Source organism: Triticum dicoccoides, chromosome 1A, assembly GCF_002162155.2.
Source record: "Triticum dicoccoides isolate Atlit2015 ecotype Zavitan chromosome 1A, WEW_v2.0, whole genome shotgun sequence".
NCBI classification, from domain to species: Eukaryota; Viridiplantae; Streptophyta; class Magnoliopsida; order Poales; family Poaceae; genus Triticum; species Triticum dicoccoides.
In genome coordinates this window covers 383,415,932-383,427,176 of record NC_041380.1, presented here as the reverse complement: position 1 = coordinate 383,427,176, position 11,245 = coordinate 383,415,932, and positions in this window count along the sequence as shown.

The following is an 11,245-nucleotide window of genomic DNA, read 5'->3' as shown; positions in this document are numbered from 1 at the left end:
CCCCCCCGCAATGCTCACTGTTCATCCAGAGGCAGCATCAACCGGCTTCAGTTAGCAGCAGTAGCGAAGGAATCGCTCGATCGGGTTCAGTTAACAGCCATCGATCGATCGCGCGGGTTTAGTAACGCGTAGCCTGCAGTGCAATCGCTTGGATTCAGTTAGAGCCCAACGCCTCGCTCGGGTTCAGTTAGAGCCCAACGCCTCACTTGGGTTCAGTTAGATCCCAACGCCTCGCACCCACGCGCGTGCGTGTACAAGAGAAATGCGCATTACCCGGCCTCGGCCACCCACCGTAACCGGGAACACCCTGATATTTTCCTCTCCCTCGCTTCTACCATGGGTTTTTCAGTCATGGACGACCCAAAGAATGTCATGCAGCTGCTTCTCCGGCCCGCCCAGGACGAAAAGCCCATTTTCTGTGATGATTTTTTGTCATAGAAGTAGGACCCCACAACATCTATGATGATACCGGGTTTTGTCACAATTATCGTCATAGAAGTGTCATAGGTATGACAGATTTTTTTTTCGTTTGGCCCAAAATGTCATGGATGTGTCTTTTTTTTGTAGTGATACAAAGGTTCCTGAGTCATTTTACCACCTCTAGTTACAACTCTAACAACATTATTATTTTTCTTACTATTTAATTCATTGAATAAATCATTCCAAGCTTTAAGTACTTGTTCTACTTGAGTGGTAACCATAGAAGCATGTTTACTAGTAAGTTTAAGTTCACCTTTAACATTATCCATATAATCACTCAAGTGTTCAATCATATAAGCGTTATGTTTCAATTGTCTACCAACATAAGCATTAAAATCTTCTTGCTTAACCATAAAGTTATCAAACTCATCCAAACATTGGCTAGCAAACTTAGTAGGAGGGATTTCAGCTTTATCAAATCTATAGAAAGAATTTACCTTTACTACCTGTGTCGGGTTATCAAGACCATGTGTTTCTTCAATAGGTGATGGATTAAAACCATGTATTTCTTCAACAGGCAGTAAATTAAGACCATGTATTTCTTCAACAGGAGGTAAATTCTTAACATCTTCAACTTTAATACCTTTTTCTTTCATAGATTTCTTTGCCTCTTGCATATCTTCAGGATTGTGAAATAGAATACCCTTTTATTCGGAGTTGGCTTAGGAGTTGGTTCAGAAAGTGTCCAATTATTTTCATTGGTCAACATATTATTCAATAAAATTTCAGCTTCCTCTGGTGTTCTTTCCCCGAAAACACAACCAGCACAACTATCCAGGTGGTCTCTGGAAGCCTCGGTTAGTCCATTATAAAAGATATCAAGTATTTCATTTTTCTTAAGAGGATGATCAGGAAAAGCATTAAGTAATTGGAGAACCCTCCACCAAGCTTGTGGGAGACTCTCTTCTTCAATTTGCACAAAATTATATATTTCCTTTAAAGCAGCTTGTTTCTTATTAGCAGGGAAATATTTAGCAGAGAAGTAATAAATCATATCTTGGGGACTATGCACACAACCAGGATCAAGAGAATTAAACCATATCTTAGCATCACCCTTTAATGAGAACAGAAATATCTTAAGGATATAATAGTAGCGAGTTTTCTCATCATTAGTGAACAGGGTGGCTATATCATTTAATTTAGTAAGATGTGCCACAATAGTTTCAGATTCATAGCCATAAAAAGGATCATATTCAACCAAAGTAATTATATCAGGGTCAACAGAGAATTCATAATCCTTATCAGTAACAAAGATAGGTGAAGTAGCATAAGCAGGATCATATTTCATTCTAGCACTCAGAGTTTTTTGTTTCAGCTTAGCTAATAATTTCTTAAGATCACTTCTATCATTGCAGGCTAAGAAGTCTCTAGCAGTTTCTTCATCCATAACATAACCCTCAAGCACAAACAGGCAATTCATATCTAGGGGGAGAATCTTCATCATCACTTTCATCAAGATTATCAGTTTCAATAATTTCATTCTCTCTAGCCCTAGCAAGTTGTTCATCAAGAAATTCACCTAGTGGCACAGTAGTATCAAGCATAGAAGTAGTTTCATCATAAATATCATGAATAGCAGAAGTGGCATCATCAATAACATGCGACATATCAGAATTAATAGCAGAAGCAGGTTTAGGTGTCACAAGCTTACTCAAAACAGAAGGTGAATCAAGTGCAAAGCTAGATGGCAGTTCCTTACCTCCCCTCGTAGTTGAGGGATAAATCTGGGTTCTTGGATTTTTCAAGTTCTTCATAATGATAAGCAGATATAAATCCCAAGTGACTCAAAGAATAGAGTTATGCTCCCCGGCAACGCGCCAGAAAATAGTCTTGATAACCCACAAGTATAGGGGATCGCAGCAGTTTTCGAGGGTAGAGTATTCAACCCAAATTTATAGATTCGACCCAAGGGGAGCCAAAGAATATTCTCAAGTATTAGCAGCTAAGTTGTTAATTCAACCACACCTGGATAACTTAATATCTGCAGCAGAGTATTTAGTAGCAAAGTAATATGATAGTAGTGATAACGATAGCAAAATGTAACAGTAGCAAAACTAGTATTTTTGGTTTTTTGTAGTGATGGTGACAATAGCAACGGAAAAGTAAAATAAGCGAAGAATAATATATGGAAAGCTCGTAGGCAATGGATCAGTGACAGAGAATTATGTCGGATGCGATCGATCATGTAACAGTCATAACCTAGGGTGACACAGAACTAGCTCCAGTTCATCAATGTAATGTAGGCATGTATTCTGAATATAGTCATACGTGCTTATGGAAAAGAACTTGCATGACATATTTTGTCCTACCCTCCCGTGGCAGTGGGGTCCTATTGGAAACTAAGGGATATTAAGGCCTCATTTTAATAGAGTACCGGACCAAAGCATTAACACATAGTGAATACATGAACTCCTCAAACTACGGTCATCACTGGGAGTGGTCCCGATTATTGTCACTTCGGGGTTGCCGGATCATAACACATAATAGGTGACAATAGACTTGCAAGATAGGATCAAGAACTCTCATATATTGATGAAAACATAATAGGTTCAGATCTGAAATCATGGCACTCGGGCCCTACTGACAAAACTAGTGCATACTAGGGATCAAACCCTAACAAAACTAACTCAATTACATGATAAATCTCATCCAACCCATCATCGTCCAGCAAGCCTACGATGGAATTACTCACGCACGGCGGTGAGCATCATGAAATTGGTGATGGAGGAAGGTTGATGGCGACAATGGCGATGGATTCCCCTCTCCAGAGCCCCGAACGGACTCCAGACCAGCCCTCCCGAGAGAGTTTAGGGCTTGGCGGCGGCTCTGTATCGTAAAACGCGATGAATCCTTCTCTTTGATTTTTTTTCTCCCCGAACACGAATATATGGAGTTGGGGTTGAGGTCGGTGGAGCGTCAGGGGGCCACGAGGCAGGGGGCGCGCCCCCACCCTCGTGGACAGATGGAGGCCCCCTGACATGGATTCTTCTTCCAGTATTTTTTATATATTCCAAAATAATTCTTCGTTGATTTTCAGGGCATTCCAAGAACTTCTATTTCTGCACAAAAATCACACCATGGCAATTCTGCTGAAAACAGCGTCAGTCCGGGTTAGTTCCATTCAAATCATGCAAGTTAGAGTCCAAAACAAGGGCAAAAGTGTTTGGAAAAGTAGATACGATGGAGACGTATCACTTTGCATGATCATGTAGTTGACATCGTATTTGTGGCAAAGCCACCTTTATAATTCTTTCATACATGTCACTCATGAGTCATTGCACATCTCGGTACAGCGCTGGAGGCATTCACATAGAGTCATATTTTGTTCTAAGTATCGAGTTGTAATTTTTTTCGAGTTGTAAGTAAATAAAAGTGTGATGGTCATCATTATTAGAGCATTGTCCCATGTGAGGAAAGGATGATGGAGATTATGGTTCCCCCACAAGTCGGGATGAGACCCCGGACGAAAAAAAGGAAGAAAAAGAAAAAAATAAAAAGAAAGAAAAAATGAGAGAAAAAGAGAGAAGGGACAATGTTACTATCCTTTTACCACACTTGTGCTTCAAAGTAGCACCATGATCTTCATGATAGCGAGTCTCCTATGTTGTCACTTTCATATACCAGTGGGAATTTTACATTATAGAACTTGTCTTGTATATTCCAATGATGGGCTTCCTAAAAAATGCCCTAGGTCTTCATGAGCAAGCAAGTTGGATGCACACCCACTTAGTTCTTTTGTTGAGCTTTCATACACTTATAGCTCTAGTGCATCCATTGCATGGCAATCCCTACTCACTCACATTGATATCTATTGATGGGCATCTCCATAGCCTGTTGATACGCCTAGTTGATGTGAGACTATCTTCTCCTTTTTGTCTTCTCCACAACCACCATTCTATTCCACCTATAGTGCTATGTCCATGGCTCGTGCTCATGTATTGCGTGAAGATTGAAAAAGTTTGAGAACATCAAAAGTATGAAACAATTGCTTGGCTTGTCATCGGGGTTGTGCATGATTTAGATATTTTGTGTGGCGAAGATGGAGCATAGCCAAACTATATGATTTTGTTGGGATAACTCTCTTTGGCCATGTTATTTTGAGAAGACATGATTGCTTTTCTAGTATCCTTGAAGTATTTTTTATGTCAATATTAAACTGTTGTCTCGAATCTTTTGGATCTGAACATTCATGCCACAATATATAGGATGCTTGATACGTCTCCAACATATCGATAATTTTTGATTGTTCCATGCTATTATATTATCTGTTTTGGATGTTCAATGGGCTTTAGTATATACCTTTTTATATTATTTTGGGGACTAACCTACTAACCAAAGGCCCGGTGCAAATTGCTATTTTTTGCCTATTTCAGTGTTTCGCAGAAAAAGAATATCAAACGGAATCCAAACGGAATGAAACCTTTGGGAGAGTTATTTTTGGAACAAACGTGATCCAGGAGACTTGGAGTGGACGTCAAGAAAGAAGAGAGGAGGCCACGAGGTAGGAGGGCACGCCCCCACCCTCGTGGGCCCCTCACAGCTCCACCGACGTACTTCTTCCTCCTATATATACCCATATACCCCAAAAACATCCAGGAGCACCACGAAACCCTATTTCCACCGCCGCAACCTTCTGTACCCGTGAGATCCCATCTTGGGGCCTTTTCCAGCGCTCCACCGGAGGGGGAATCGATCACGGAGGGCTTCTACATCAACACGATAGCCTCTCTGATGATGTGTGAGTAGTTTAGCATAGACCTTCGGGTCCATAGTTATTAGCTAGATGGCTTCTTCTCTCTCTTTGGATCTCAATACAAAGTTCTCCTCGATTCTCTTGGAGATCTATTCGATGTAATTCTTTTTGTGGTGTGTTTGTCGAGATCTGATGAATTGTGGGTTTATGATCAAGATTATCTATGAAGAATATTTGATTCTTCTCTGAAATCGTTTATGCATGATTTAAATATCTTTGAAAGTCTCTTCGAATTATCAGTTTGGTTTGGCCTACTAGATTGATCTTTCTTGCAATGGGAGAAGTGCTTAGCTTTGGGTTCAATCTTGCGGTGTCCTTTCCCAGTGACAGTAGGGGCAACAAGGCACTTATTGCATTGTTGCCATCGAGGATAAAAAGATGGGGTTTATATCATATTGCTTGAGTTTATCCCTCTACATCATGTCATCTTGCCTAATGCGTTACTCTGTTCTTATGAACTTAATACTCTAGATGCATGCTAGATAGCGGCTGATGTGTGGAGTAATAGTAGTAGATGCAGAATCGTTTCGGTCTACTTGTTGCAGACGTGATGCCTATATACATGATCATGCCTAGATATTCTCATAACTATGCGCTTTTCTATCAATTGCTCGATAGTAATTTGTTCACCCACCGTAGAATTTGCTATCTTGAGAGAAGCCACTAGTGAAACCTATGGCCTCAGGTCTATCGTACATCATATTATTTTCCTATCAACTTGATATTTCTATTTTGCAATCTTTATTTTCCAATCTATACAACAAAAATACCAAAAATATTTATCTTATTATTTTTATCAGATCTCACTTTCGTAAGTGACCATGAAGGGATTGACAACCCCTTTATCGCATTGGTTGCGAGGTTCTTGTTTGTTTGTGCAGGTACGAGGGACTTGCGTGTAGTCTCATACTGGATTGATACCTTGGTTCTCAAAACTGAGGGAAATACTTACGCTACTGTGTTGCATCACCCTTTCCTCTTCAAGGGAAAACCAGAGCAAGCTCAAGAGGTAGCATGATCATGTGGGGTGGCCTGTTGAAGATGAACAACCACTACTTGCTTCCCAATAGGAAGCAAGTGTGGGCCGGCGGAAATGTTGAGAAGTTCCTACCGGAGAACTCGGTGTACATGGCAAAGGTATCGGCGTCGAAGCTCTACTTTGTCACACCCAAGATCGTTAAGGATACCGTGTGAAAGAGCTTGTTGTGGATGGCTACATAGGCAATATAAGAATGGTTCAAGGTGATGGATGTGTCAGATTCTAATTACTTCGAATATACTACTAGAAGCGGCACCAAGAAGGTAACGTGCAAGTATGAACTCTATGGATGCCGATGTGTCATGCATGGTGCTTAATAATGTGATAGTTCTGCATCACATTATTTGATCCTCGTTTGTTTAGAGTGTGGGTTGTTAATTAATCACTATCATGTTTTGATTCAAATTGTTCACCTTCATTACACATGCGTGTGTATATGCATGCTCAGGACCTCACTCACATCTATCAAACAACAAATTCTTGGTGTGTATGTAACATTTATGTTAAATACATTTACTTTTTATGTATATGTGATATTTATAATAAGCAAATTTACTTTTGACGTATACGTCACGTATATAGTCAAAACTTAATAAAAAATATGACCAAGTGTACATCAAATTTATAGTTAACTAATTTACTTTTCATGTCCATATTTCTAAGTTTTGTCCGTGACCTCAACAAAGTTATGTTGTATTCATTGTAGTCATATGATTCACAATCTCCACCACGAATATCATTCTTAACATAAGATACTAAATAATTTCTTGCATATTTTTTTCATAAAACATTGGAGGCATATGTCTAGTAGACTCGTTTAGGAAGAATAGTAAGGGTCATCATTGGTAGCGTGTACTATTTAGTATACCCATCTTCTTTTCAGAATAGGTAACATTCATATCTCGACCCGTAGATAGATTGCAAAATAAATGTAAAAATGTTTTAAAAATGAAATAGCACCAAATATTATCAATAAAACCAATTCATTGATATCAAAAAATCCATTAGTTGTCGACAAACATATATCTCATCACATACATAACACAAGTGAAAATGAAGAAATCCTCTCTAACAAAATTAGTGCTACTATATTCTCTCAATAATAACAATTTGGCTGACGCCAATAAATTCTATAAAAGACAACTATTACCTATATAGGTCATATCTCTATTGTAAATTATTTTTCTTTTGATCTAAAAATGGGTGAATTCACAATTTGCCTACTACTCCATCATGTCATGAATAGACACCATGGTTTACATTGACCATTTATTGATACCTCCACATTCTTCGTATTTACCAATAGAGAGAGTGATCGAAATTGTACTTCTTTCATTCTCTATAAATACCACCTTATGTATCTCAACATAAGTACCCCCCAACTATCATCATTCTACCTCCCATGTATTAACCACCACCATTGTCGGAATCGGGGCTCCGGGGACCCAAGAAAGGTTTAAACTCTGGGGTTTGCTCACTGAACCTCGCTAAGCCTTATCTCACTACTCACTATCTCATGGCAATGCTCCAGCATACTCGAGCGAGAGGAAAGATGAACAACAGACACAACAGTTTACCCAGGTTCCGGCCACCTTGCGGTGTAAGACTCTACTCCTACTTGTGGTTGGATTGCCTCGCAAGGGAGGATGAGTATGAGAGTACAAGGGGAAGTACTAGGCCTCTAGAGGATCCATCGAACCTCTCCTCTATGGTGGCACCTAGCCTATACTTATGTTGGCCTTAGTCCTCTTCCCCCAAAACTACTTGGTGGGAAGGGTTGCCACAACAGCCAATTCGAAGGGGAACATGAGTACAACTTATCCTGACTAAAGGTGGTCTTTGCCTGCTAAAGCTTCCTGCCATGACGCGCTCGTGGGCTCGATGATTATGTCCGTCCTGGCGAGCCTGCTGTCCTGGTCTTCTTGCACCAAAGTGGCAACCTTTGGGGATTTCTCGGGGAACCAACGCGTCGTCCATGCTCCCTTAGCACAAAAGAGGAAAGCCTCCTCATCTGTGCCCGTTGGCACCTCTCCGGCTCTGCTCGTCGCCATGCGCGTCAACCACGTGGAGACGCAGGGTCGTGTGACTCCTCCATCTAATCCTTGGTCTCCATGCCTCCGCGAGGGGCCTAGGGAGGCACCCTCAGAAGCCACCCCACAACAGAGCATCGCGAGGCTTTCATTGTTACCTGAGGACGCGCTCCTCGCGAGGGGGCCTGTTCATGAAGCCCTGACAATGGGCCAGCATGGGTCTTATGGTGGCGCCGCACCCTGGGCTGTAGGCAAACGGGCCTGGGTACTCCCAGTCCCATGTGCCCGACAACCATGGACCCAAATCACATTCTCGAGGCAATTCACCCCAAGAATCATGGCTGATTAGGTAATTCGACAATTCGATTGTGGTTTCCTTCTTCTTTTTAATTTTTTTCTTCTAACCTAGGTCGAGATCTAAGAAAATTTATGTCAAAACCTATTCTTTCAACGGTGACAAATAATAGGATCGTCTTTCTTTTTAAAGAAAATGGATCAACCATAAAAATGAATGCAACAAATTTCTTGAGAGATTTTTGAGTTCAGGCTGTGCTACTAGCTAGTGTATTTCCTTGGGATGCTTTGAGTGCCCTCACATTTTCCTCCCAAGGCCTCCTGATATTTTTGATACAACTTTGTGCCTGGTTGGCTTCGAGCTTTTTCCTATCATTCTAATGAATCCAGGGACTCTGAGGCGACAAGGCTGCCACCCCTCCACCCTCTCCCTCACATGATGTCGCCGGAGGTGTTCAGCAGGCAAGCTTGCATGCTTGGCGGGAAGGTCGTGGTGAGGTTTTTTCCGCTTCATTCCCTTGCACACGAACCAGGACACCTAGGAGGCACCCTAGATGGCAAGGTAGCGTGTGTTGGATGTGCTTGACAGCTACCTTTGCTACAAGAGTGGCTAGGATTTGGTTGGTTGTGGTCTCGACCCAGATTTCCCCCCTCCCCCTCCAGATTAGAAGGTCAAGATCATATCCTCCTCAACTCATTCGCCCCAACACATGCCTTGTCTATCTTGCAGCCTTGGTTGGTTGATCAGGTGCGAGCGGGGGTTGGTGGTCTAAGCTCGAGTCTAGAGAAATCCTTGGTTGGTTCTCTGGACACGGCGACACGATTGTGTGTGTGTGTGTTGATTTTCTCCCTAGAGGTGCCAGTGAGGTGTCTCCTCTCCACTTTGCCCTAGAGCCCTAGCAAAATTCCAAAGTGTTGGTTTGGGCAGTGATGACGCCTTGTGTGTTGTGACCTCCTTGGACCTCATGTGGCGTATGGTTCTTTGGGAGAGTGGCGCTGGGGTCGTTGGGTGCTCCTCAGTTCTGAGTCCAAACATCAATTTTTTGTGGAGGTTGGTAGTTGCAGCTAGTTCAATTTGACTCCTGTTTGGATTGTTGTTCTTTCGTGGGAAGGTGAGTGGCTGTGACCCACTGACTACAGGCCTCCGGGCTGGGGCAGAACGGGAAAGGCTTCCCCTACCGTTGACAAGAACATAATGAGCGCCGTAGATTTTGACCAATGTTTCCAAAATTTTACCATGGCTAATGTGCACTATATCTTGAAAGGAAGGGAGTAACAATTCATATGTGGTTCAATTCATCATACTACGACAAATATGTGGCTTGAATTATATTTTGTTCAAACACCAAGCTATTGCAAGGAGGTCTGTCCACAAGTAGGCAATATGGAACTTGAGAAAATTCTACGTGGGCTTGCCATTTCTTCTTATATTTTCGTTCTTCTGATTTCATAATCATGTACATTAATATTCTTACTTCATCAGATAAATCTTCATATTTATAAACCATTTACATTCAAATCTGTACTTGGTATAATTTGTTTGTCTTGCTTGATACAAGAAACAACTAGTGCGCGTGTCACCCTTAACTAACTTTTGATGATTTGACAGACGAAACAAGGTTTGAAGTACTCCATTGGCATGTATGCGGTTCGATGCTACAAGTGCGCGAAATGGCAAGAGATTTTGATGAAAGTGGAGTTTGAGACGAGGGTCCGTGGTTCTCCGATAGGGACCCTAGCGCTCGACGCTCTGACTAGTAGCCGGAGGACATTTGGCAGCATCCATATCTGGGTCATGGACAAGATGAGCATCCTGCGGCCGCGGTTGGAGATGGGGTGACTTGTGATCATGCGGGGTGAGCTGTGCAAGATTAAAAACAACTACTTTTGACCCAACAGCAAGCGACCGTGGGCCAGGGGCAATGTTGAGAAGTTCCTATAGGAGAACTTGGTGTACATGGCATATCTCCTGCCATCAAAGTGCTACTTTTTCGCGCCCAAGATCATTAAGGAGACCGTGGGAAAGAGCTTACTGTGGATGGCTGTGAAGGTTGACAGAGATTGATTCAAGGAGATGGACATGTCGGATTCTCATTTGTTAGAGTACGTAATGGGCCTAATGGGCCTGGGCTGGTGGTATAGCCCGTTAGTCTTAGGGTTAATTAGAGATAAGGGTCACTTGCTTAGGGGTCAAGTAAGCCTTGCTTGGGAGTCAAGTAAACCTCTCTATATAAAGAGAGGGGATGTATCATTCTAATCAAGCAAGAATTAAGAAGGAAATCCCTTCCCTCTTGCCCGGACGTGGGAAAAAAGGCCCCCGGCCGGCCCTCTCACGCCCTCCTTTTAGTAGTCACATAACATCTGGTATCAGCTTTCCAGGGTTCGATCATGTCCAGCCCTCCATCGATTTCTTCCCAACCACCGCCACCGCCGCCCACCTACCCGTCGCCACCATCGTCTTCATCGGCGCTGCTGCCCCACATAGCAGGTGTGACGCCCGGGTAATTAAGCTACAGTGCTCCTCTGCTAATGATGCCACGTCACCTCAATTATAGTTGCTAATCTCGAGTTAGTTCGAAACCGATTCAAATTCAAATTCAAAATCAGGCAAACGATAAAAGTTTTCAAATATTAAAACTAAAATGTTCG